Source organism: Monodelphis domestica, chromosome 2 (genome assembly GCF_027887165.1).
Source record: "Monodelphis domestica isolate mMonDom1 chromosome 2, mMonDom1.pri, whole genome shotgun sequence".
In the NCBI taxonomy this organism is placed as follows: domain Eukaryota; kingdom Metazoa; phylum Chordata; class Mammalia; order Didelphimorphia; family Didelphidae; genus Monodelphis; species Monodelphis domestica.
In genome coordinates, this window is record NC_077228.1 from 268,001,489 (window position 1) to 268,012,391 (window position 10,903).

A 10,903-nucleotide genomic window follows, 5' to 3' on the forward strand; every position below is an offset into this window, starting at 1 on the left:
TTTGAGGATGAAAGGCAGTGACTACAAACAATTTGCTTCAGTTCCTCATATGTAAAATGGAGACACACTGAAGAAGGAAATGGCAAACCACTCCAGTATCTTTGCCAAGAAAATCCCCTCGACTTTGTTATATATTACTATAAAGCATACTTACAACCTTTCCCTAAATGCTCAAAAATAGTCACAGGAACTTTACATATGTAGATAACAAGGGCTTTACATATATCCTTGCTGTACATGGTTTAAATCAGAAGGAAAACACTACAGAGCAGTGAGGAAGAGAAGTGCTACTTTTTCATTTGGAACTTCCTAGAGTTGCTACAGGCACAATTCTTAGGAAAAACTAACCAGTTTTGATAGAGGAAACATTTTGAAGTCCAAACTCATTAAATGATGGTGGACATCACAGTCAAGTTCATTATAAAGTGCCAAAGCCTATCCAAGTGCACATATCTTATGGATAATCAGACATGTGGACTGAGGGTTTGGGTGAGAAATTAAAGATAGAAAACTGGTATTGGAAATTCATCACAAAGAGGTGATTAAATAATAAGCAATTTTCAAATGATTGATTGTAGAAAGAGAAAAGCTAAAATCCAAGATGATGGAATGTCTTTGATCCTAGATTGTGGAGAAAGAGGAATTAGGAAAGCAGACAAAAAGTTTGGTGAGACAGAAAGGAACTAAATTAGGAAGCATATGAATATAGGGTAAAAAATAAAGGAGACGTTTGATAGAGTAGTATTGTTGAAAGAGTAAAGTTCTCTAAAGAGGTCTGAGGATAAGGAGCAAAAATCAGTGAAGAAAAGGCCAGATGCAATGAAGAGGCTATTGGGAAGAAGCATTTCAGTGGTTTGGCATTGTTAGGAGGCAGACTGCCACCAATTAATGAAGGAATAAGATCAAGAAATGGAAACAGTCATGTACCCCACTGATTTGAGAAGTTTAGTATGGATTTAGAAGTAATTAGAATTGATCAGCAAGGTCAAGGGATGGATTGATGGGAATAGGGAAGCTACATGGTTTAATAGAAAAAGAACTTGGGTTTAAGTTCTTTTGGTAGCCATTTCTATAACTGTGTCCTTGGACAAGTATCTTAATCTTTTGGTTTCTTCATATAGAAAATGTAGCTTTTTTTCATAGCCTTTCATTTCCTTATATGGAAAATGTTGAATTTCACTAGTCTACAGAGTAGTGCTGTGAGGATCAAATTAGTAACTATGCAAAACACCTTTAAGATGAAAGTACTAAGAACATATACATCTTAATCTTATGAGATGTGTTTTCTTTTTGAATGGTCAAATGAAGCATTTACCAAATGCTTGCTCAGTTGTTCTTTAGTTGTGCCTGGCTCTTCATGACTCCATTTGGGGTTTTCTTGGCAGAAATACTGGCTTGATTTGCCATTTCTTTCTCCAGGTCATTTTGTAAAGGAGGAAACTGTGGCAAACAGGGTTAGGTAACTTGTCCAGGGTCCTACTGATAGTGTCTAAGGTCAGATTTGAATGAGGGAAAATTAGTCTTCCTGACTCCGGGCCTGGTACTCTCTCCACCATGCCACCTAGCAGCCCCTAACTAAGTGCTTACAATGTTCAAAAGCTCTGGGAATATAGGTAGGAAAGTAAAATACTCTCTGCCCTCAGTGATCTCACATTCTACAAAAATAACTTTTTGATGGCAGAAGAGAGAGAAAGACTGGATATATTAGACAAAGAAAGGACAAATGCTCGTTTGTTATTTAGGAGATGGTAATTGGCTCTAATATGTTTGTTTCTTCTGTAAAGAAATGTCCTAAAAGGACTTCCACAAGAAGTTGCTGCCTGGAGACAGATTACATAGCTTATCTCTAAAGTTTATTGGTTCCTCTCTCAGTCAGTGTTCCATCACAACAGACTTAGAAATGCCAGCCTGGTACTTTTAATCTAACAAGTAGGATGTTAGGTCCTTTTGATTGGGGACATGCATCTTGCTGTTCTTTCCCTCCTCTGATTCTTCCTCATTTCTGAAGTAGGGTTTTTAGCTCTCTGCTAACTTCTCTACAGATGTTTTGATATGACATCAATGGTGTTGAGTCTTCCAGGATGTCCTGGTAACAAGTATATCCTCAGAAACTTCCCAGCTGCTTATTCCTAGATGTTCCAAACTAAGAAGAAGATCCCACTCCTGGGCTCTAAAGAAGAGAGTTAAAAAGCCCTTTTAGTGTGGAATGGAGACTGCTGGTAACACTGGGTAAGACTTCCTTTCTAGAACAACAAAGTAAATATTTGAGATAAATGACATATAACTATATCCAGGCTCAAAGACATCAATGCTATATTCAAGCATTATTATTGTTCAATTATTTCAGTTGTGTCTGATTCTTCATGACCCATTTGGGTGTTTCTTGAGGAAGATACTAGAGTAGTTTGTCACTTCTCTCTCTAGCTCATTTTACAGGTGAGGAAACTGAGGCAAACAGGGTTATATTACTTGCTCAGGGTCACATTGTTTCTTCATCTGTAAAATGAGCTGCAGAAGGAAAAGACAAGCCACTCTAGTATTTTTGTCAAAAGAACCCCTAATGGGGTCATAAAGAATCAGAAATAATTGAAGTGGTTGAATTGTAATAACAACAACCATATAGCTTGTAAATGTCTGAGACCAGATTTGAATTCAGGAAGATGAGTCTTTCTGATTCTACATCTAGCACTCTATCCACAGCCTAGCTGATGTGTGGACTAATCTTAGGGAAATGTGTGTTACTGTTTCAAGCAACAAGCTAGTGGTCCTGATAGGGTCTGTTCAAAGACTGACCTGGTTCCACTGAGAGAATTTATCTTTCCCCTGGATTATAGAGATCAATCGAATTCTGATGTTTCCTCTCTCGAATTCATTGTTACATATATGCCAAATTCTGTTCCAAAGCTATAGGTCTCACAATGTCACTTACATCCTCACAAAACTTCTATAGCTTCCCATTGTCCCCAGAAAAAATGACAAAATTCTTCAACCAGACATTACGTCTTTTATCAATTACAATCCAAAACAAGTCTTCAACTTTATTTTACATTACTCTCCCTTAACAAACTGTATTCTTTCAGAATTTGTGCCCAATCCATGTTTTTCTTTTGAACTTTGTGTGTGTTTCCTTTGCTTTCACTGTCCCTTCTGTGTCTATACCTTAGGGTTCTTTGTTTCCATAAAAATTCTTTAGTTAGATGCTTTTTTTGTTGTTTGCTCATTTTTCCTATGGGAGATCCCCACAGACTATATTCCACCCAAACTGTACAACCAGATTTTTCAGAATTTATCACTGTACTTCCTTCCTCCAAGCATTTGTATAAACTGTCCCATATAGTTTGAATGTTTTCCCTCCGTTACCTTTGTTTCTCCCTTCAAGGCACAACTAAAGTGCCTCATCCTCCATGAAACCTCCTCTATCTTCACAGTTAGTCATACTCTCTTTCTTGGTCTCATTTTATTTTACATTATACTTATTTAAAGGCAGCTATGCAGGAGATAAGAGTGCTGGGCCAAATTGGAGTCAGGCAGACTCATCTCCCTGAATTTAAATCTAGCCTCAGATACTTTGTAGTTATGTAACTCCTCCTCAGGTTTCTTTCTTTCTTTTTTTTTTTAAAACCCTTACCCATCTTGGAATCAATACTGTGTATTGGTTCCAAGACAGAAGAGTAGTAAGGGCTAGGCAAATGGGGTTAAGTGACTTGACCAGGGTCACACAAATCTGCCTCAGGTTTCTTGAGGGTGAAGAGGAGCAGGATATTGAGGGCAAAAAGATTGCAGGTGTCTAATCTGGTACTGAGACTTGGAGCCTCCCTCTCCTGATCATTAGATCTGGGGTCATTCAGTCTATCAGTAGCTGATGCTACTTTGGGTCCATCCCCAGAGGTTTTTGTGACCCAGGACAATGATGAGTATTACATCACATCTGCCCAAATCAGGTGTAGTTTATATTCATACATATATACAATGACCAGGAGATTGTGTCCTTCTGCAGCTACTTGAGGAATTTTGTGGCATCACTGGCGGTGGTTTTCAGGACCTAATAAGGGAGGAGGATCAAAGATTTTCTCTATTTCAAAATGAGCTGTAACTACTTTATCTTCTCAGCTTTTGTCTGTCTCTCACCTTAAATCTAGTGCCAAATGACTATGTCCCTCTCAAAGACAGAGGCCCTCCTGCACCACAGCCTGCTTGTCTGTTCTGCCACTGGTTTCTATTCAAGAAAGATTAAAGTCGCCTGATTCAAGAATGGACTTGGTAGAGACAACTACAGTTGTCTCTATCCAGAGACAGATACAGCATGGAGACTGGATTTACTAGACCCTGGTCATGTTCAAAATGATTTTCTGATGTAGAGATGTCTGCTCCTTCAATATGGAGCGTACAGCCCTACTGAGCCTGACACTGTGGAATGGAGTGAGGGCCAATCCCTTCCTCTGGCCCCATCTTAGAGTGCTGGGACTGGGAGACTGCTTGGTTCTGGAGGTCCTTCACTATGTTCCCACAGGCCCCCTCCCTATGCCCTTGGATCCTATGCTTTCTACCCCTTCTCCTTGCATAGCTCCCTGACTAGCACCCACAGAGCCTTGGGGCTTTCTGGAAACCCTTATATCCCAACAGGAGGAACTTGAAGACTTTTAGACAATCTTTTCCTAAGGGCTTCCAAGGACTCAGTTATTTCCTCAAATGTCCCTTGTCCTAAGAGATAGATAATTTTTTACTCTGGGTCTTTGAATTGAACCCTTTGATGGCTCTGGGATTGACAGATATGAAACATCCTCTAAGAAGCAGGCATCCTCTCTGTCTCTACCCCAGAACCCACAGGGTCCTTTCCATTTCCATTTTTCACTCAAATGGATATGGACTGGAAATCCAAGATCCTCTGCTGGCTTCCACTCCTATTTTTCAATACCCCACAAACCAGGCTCAGTCTTGAGGGTTTTAGATCACCAATGGATGGTAGTGGTTGGGGATGGAAAGGAAATAGTTGATAAGTAGTGATCCCAAGGCATCCCAAGTTCTCAGCAGGGACACAACCTGAATCTGCCTAGAACAAAATGCTGAGTGGAGATGGAGGCTTTGTCCTGGGGCGGATCTTCCTCAGTTTGGGCCAGATCATACACCTGAGGAGCTAGCAAGGTTAGGAGCATCTGGGAAGAGGGTTTGCTGTCATTGAGCACAGACTAGGAAGGATATGGCTTTAGCCCCAGCTCTTTCCCTTTACCCCACAGAAGGACTTTAGCCCAGGAGGTCAAATTCCCAAACCCACGGGTGGAAGACACTGGGATCAAATTTTCTCTCACCAGAGTCAGTCTGTGGGTAGGGGAAATGGAAAAGGGGTATCATGGCCTATAACCTGGGCCTAATAAAGGGAAGAGCCAGTTTGGATAGAAAACAAAATATACCAATAAAAACCAGTTTTAAGACAACTGATATCAACAAAATGCCTCACATTGCACAAGTCACTTTGTATATGTCATCTCATTGAGTTCTCACAATCATCTTTGTGATATATATGTATATATGTGATATATATATAAGCTCTAATTCATATCATACCTTTAATTCCATGTCCCATGCTAAAGCAAATTTTCATTTTTAGATTTTCTGTTTCATCTACCTTGAGTCAGTACTGAGTGTGAGTGAGTCAACATCTCTATGCCCATTTACAAGATTCCTCTTGCAGGGTAACAAAGCCAGCTCATACTATGCATTTCCTAGTGCATGGATTGATCCCCTGTCTGTCAGCTACTCAAAGGCCTGAATGAAGTTTGAGCATGTAGCCATTTGGTAAATGTTTTATTATGCATTGTTTATGGGCTGTTATGTACTGTTTATTCACTTAGTGAGTCTGCTGTAGGGGAGATTAACCTGGACCTGGAAGAGAAGGATGCTCTTTCAAAGAACCCAACAGGGTTTGATGAATATCTTTAAAAATAGAGAAATTTCTTAGCTTGAATTGCCAGGGGGCAGGAGCAGGTCAAAGTCTATCTCTGCTTCCCTGAAGAGACTGAGTTTAGGATTTTTATAAAAGAATAGGATCTACATGAGTTAGAAAGAAAGGTGGGGAAGGGGATAAAAGGGCGGGGGGGGGGGTTGGAGGTACTTTAGAGTCCAGGGGCAGAAGTACAGGTATATATTGCTTTTGACAACCTAATCATAAAGGTGGGTGAGTTACCTATCTTGAGGAACCTAGTGATGTTTGAGGCACAAACAGAATGTATCCCTCTGTGCTAAGACCCCTATCATAAAACTAGTGTAAATGTATCTAAAACAAGAGGCAGAGAATCCTTTGTTTATTCAGCCATTTCTTTGGTTGCACTGGGATGAATATGTATGGATTGGGCAAAAGACCTAAGAGAGTAGTATCCCAGGTTGCCTAAATTACTTCTTATGCCCCAATACCTTTTGAAAACATTTTTTCTCATTATGCTTTTAGTATAATTTTATTTGCTGTGTGTGATAGTGGCAACTTTAGATTTCAGTAACTGTATCTCTTATCTTGATTACTTTGAAAAAGTACTTTCTAGTTGTAAGGGATATAGACTAGATGAGAAAGCTCTATCACTGCAGGTGATTTCTTCAACAGTCTTGGCGAGTTATCTACAACAGTGGTGTCAGATTCAAATACAATGTTAGGAACCCTGCAGGCCACTTCCTGCCAGTTTTGAAATGTAATGTTATTTATGTTTTATATTATTTTTATTTAGCTCTCCAGCCTCTGACCCCCACCTGACACCCAGATCTCACTTGTGGCTCCCAGTAGCTGCTAGCATGCGGCAGTGGCCACAGCCCGGGCAATGGCTTCGACAGGCCGGCTAAACCTTGTGAGGGTAGTCATTGGGTCATCGTGGACCCTTGGTGAACCAGGGCTTTGCTCACCCAGCATGTGAAGACTGCTTCCACGGAACAGGTGGAAGAAACCAATAAGAAGGTTCAACGGCTGAGAGGGCGACGCAGCAAAGCATTGTGGAGTGCTTAGGGCATGTTGGAGCACAAAAGACAACACGGCCATCCAATGCAGCTGAGGAAGTCTCCAGGTGTAACAACTTTTCGTGCCACTGGACCCAGGTTTCCAACGCCAAGAGAGTGGGACTGTCTCTGTGCATCGACTTTTCCACTTAAATCTCCTTCATGCACAAGTGTCTTTGTGCACTGATAATGCACAAAGACAATTGTCATCCTCGGTCACCAAGAGACTACCACTACTGGGATGGGCTTTCTTTGGCCAACACTGCAAGGGTGCAAGATTGGGAAATTCCTCATGTAATTTTTGACCTGAGATTACTCTAGGGATTTGGGGTACTTGGGGAAGCCCTGTATCCCCATATCAAGTCTTTGACAAAAGTAAAAGTACCGCATGCAGTTTTAAAATGTTAATATACATTTAATAGTATCTACTATGTTCAAGGTAATTTTCTCAGCACTAGAGGTATAAAGACAAAAAATAAAAACAAAACAAAACAAAACAAAGCATCTCTAATCTTAAAAAAAAAAAAGCCCGGGGGCAGCTGGGTGACTTAATGGATTGAGAGCCAGGCCTAGAGACAGGAGGTCCTGGGTTCAAATTTGACCACAGACACTTCCCAGCTGTGTGTCCCTGGGCAAGTCACTTAACCCTCATTGCCTAGCCCTTACCACTCTTTTGCCTGAGAACCAATACACAATATTGATTCTAAGATAGAAGGTAAGGGTTAAAAAACAAATTTAAAAACCCTATGTCTTACTAGGGGATACAATGTTTACACAAATAAGTTTTTAAAACAGAATATATACAAAATAGTCTCCCCACTCTAGGAAATGGCCCATAAACTAAATTGCTGAAAAGGGTCACATCACAGCTATCTGACTATACTGGGATCTGGATCAACTTTCTCAGATGTTCTAGTCTCTACATGGAGAGTGCTGGGGAAATGGCTTTCAGAAGATTGTGATGACACAAAAGGGAAGTGCGGAGAAGAGATTGCAGAGCGTAGAGTAGACATTCTGTTTCCAGGTGGTTGAGCAAATCGTTGGTTAAGGATACAGAGGGGGCATTTTCCATTGGCCATTTAGACAGAACTGTGGGTTTCTTCAAAAAGGCCTGTCAGCTTCAGTTATTTCCTCTTTGCTTCATTCGATTTTGGGGAAGTTAGGTTACCCTTTTGCTCACAGTGCTCAGTAAAAGGGATTAGAAACTGACAGTTTAATGAGTTTGAAAGATCATCAGGAAGAAATTCCAACATTCTAAAAGCTAGGTTTCCAGACAAGGCATTCTTGCAACCAAAGCAGCATGGATTGCTTAAGGAATGAGCTTTATCCCTTGGAATGAATTAGTTCAGTGAAGAATTCACTTAGCAGCAATTCCATCTTTTGATGTGAAATTGATAAAAGGAATACTCTATAGGCAGTATGGACAAAATCCTTGGCCTGAAGTCAGGAAGACTTGAGTTCAAGTCTGGATTCAAATATGTGGCTAGTCATTTAATCTCTGTCTCAGTTTCCTTATCTTCCAGGGTGTTTTGAGGATCAAATGAGATAATGATAAAGTGCTTATCACAGAGTATTATTATATATGTTGGCTATCATCATCATCCTCAGCATAATTGAACAAAGCTAAATTTTAACCTAGTCTTTTAGAAGAGTATGCCTTGGAGATATTGGGGAAAATGTTTAAATTTTGTTCTTGCTATATTTTGAAGTAACTATCCATTTGTAAAAGCCAGCTGATGTTAATTCATTAAATGGAAATGAGGTGCAATTCATGTAGACACACAACTGATGGAAGCTTAGGATACCTGAGAACCTTAAGAGGGAGCTACAACCTAATGAGAGCCCCAAGGAAGAGAGGCAAGGGCAAACAGGCTACATTCCTTGATTGTATTACTGAGAAGTTGATTTTTTTTAGCCTAAATTTTTATTCTCATTAACTTTAATCAAATTAGATTCAAAGATTCATTTTAACTCCATTGATCTTCCAATGAAGGTGTATGTCCATGAGAATACCACGATATCACAGAATATCATAATACCATATTCTCTAGTGAATTATATTGCTGTGTACCCAAAGGATAGTGAAGAAGAACAAGATAGACATGAATAGAAGGCTGTGGCTTTCCTAAGAATGATTAAAAAAAAAAACTGGTATAGAGTATAACCAGCAGTTGGTGATGCGAAGAACAAACCTGAATGGCTCACATTGGCTCAGTTCCTCCTCCCTTCAAAGAAATAGGTGGAATGCATTCCTCCCAGTTTGTGGCTCAGGACAGGGTCTTTCCTTTTGATCACCACCTCTCCTTCCCTCTTCCTTTGTCAAAAAGTGGAGATTTCTGCTTCTGATCCTGTATGGAAAGGTCCAGTCTACTAGAGATAGATAAATTTGATTTTTGCAAGGGGCAAAATTTGTCCAAATCTACACAGATATTCTCCTCTATTAGTTTGGAGGGCTAAACAAATAATGTATTATTTATATTGATTATTAATAAAATTATATAGCTACTCAAAGAAAGAGCAGCCACATTCCAGCAACCGATCATCTGAGTTCTTTTTGGCTGTTGTTTCAGCAAAATGAAGGCTGTCTGTTGAGACAGCCTTCAATGCTCAGTCCTTTGTCCTGGAATCCATGCTTTGAGATTTCTTCAGTGACCCGATCACCATAGTTGCTACTCTCTTGCACATTTCCCTATTTCCATTTCCTCTCAAACAGAATAATCTCTCCTCTTTTAAAAATATCCCACTCTGCTTCATTTCTGTTAGAATTTGTGATGAGTACTGTATTCTTTCTTGGGGCAGGGAGGATGATGTACAATTCTCAAAGATATTTAGGGCTATCCTAACCTCATCCTGACCTCACCAATTGGACAGTAACACTAGTAAAACACTGGACATTTTCAGAGATATGCATAAATGGAAATGGGGAAAAGGCTCATAATACAATGAGTTAGAAATAACCTCTCTAGAATTTCCATGCTCCACTGGTACCAAGCAATGACATGTTTATTAGATTCCCTTGGGAAGATTGATGGGAAGTCACATTTAAAAGCTACACAAGAAAAGACTTCTGGGTAAGCATGGCTGCAGATTAGACCCGGCTCATTCCCCTCATCAGACATAATGATACAGATGACCTCAAACCTCCACCCCCCAAAAAAAATCCTCATAAGAACAGAGGGACTTCACAATAAGGTACAGCACTGAAGGTACGTGGCATTCAGGCATTTCCACAATATAAGGGAACAAAAAAGCTCCCAAACAAAGCTGAACTGCTGACTTACCCTCCCCCACCACACCTACAGAGCCAGAGTTAAAGTCAGCACTGGCCAGAATCAACAAGTGAGGGAGGGGCACCCCAGGACTAAGCAATGGGCAGCCCCAGGTCTGGGGAGCTGACTAAGACCACCAAGGACATACCCCTGTGAGCAGTAACATCTGAAACCCTGGCAGGTGAGCAAGGGAAGCTCAGATCTTGGGTGCCCAGAACTAGCATGCTGTAATCAACGAGTGTGTGAAGGGATCCCCTGAAGTGAGCAAGGGGCACCTTCAGGTCTTGGGAATTAACTAAGACCACCAAAGACCTACCCCTGAGAGTAGTAATACCTAAAACACTGGCAGGCAGGGGAGGGAAGACCCTGGGCTCCCCCAAGAAGACAGCACAGTTGCAGAGAACTGAAAATGTGCCCGAGGCTAAAGCCTTGATCATTAGGCCCATACACTGAGAGCAAGCCCTCCTCATTCAGATTTCTGACTGGAAAGTGGAGAAAAAAACCATAGAGATGGCAAACAGTACCCAGGAACCACAACACACCAACACCAAGAAAAGCAAGAAGAAGGGGGTGACTTTGGATATTTTTTATGGAGGAAAAATACAGAATACAGAGGAAATAGTAGAAGAGGAAACACAAACAAATGCTCCAAAATCTTC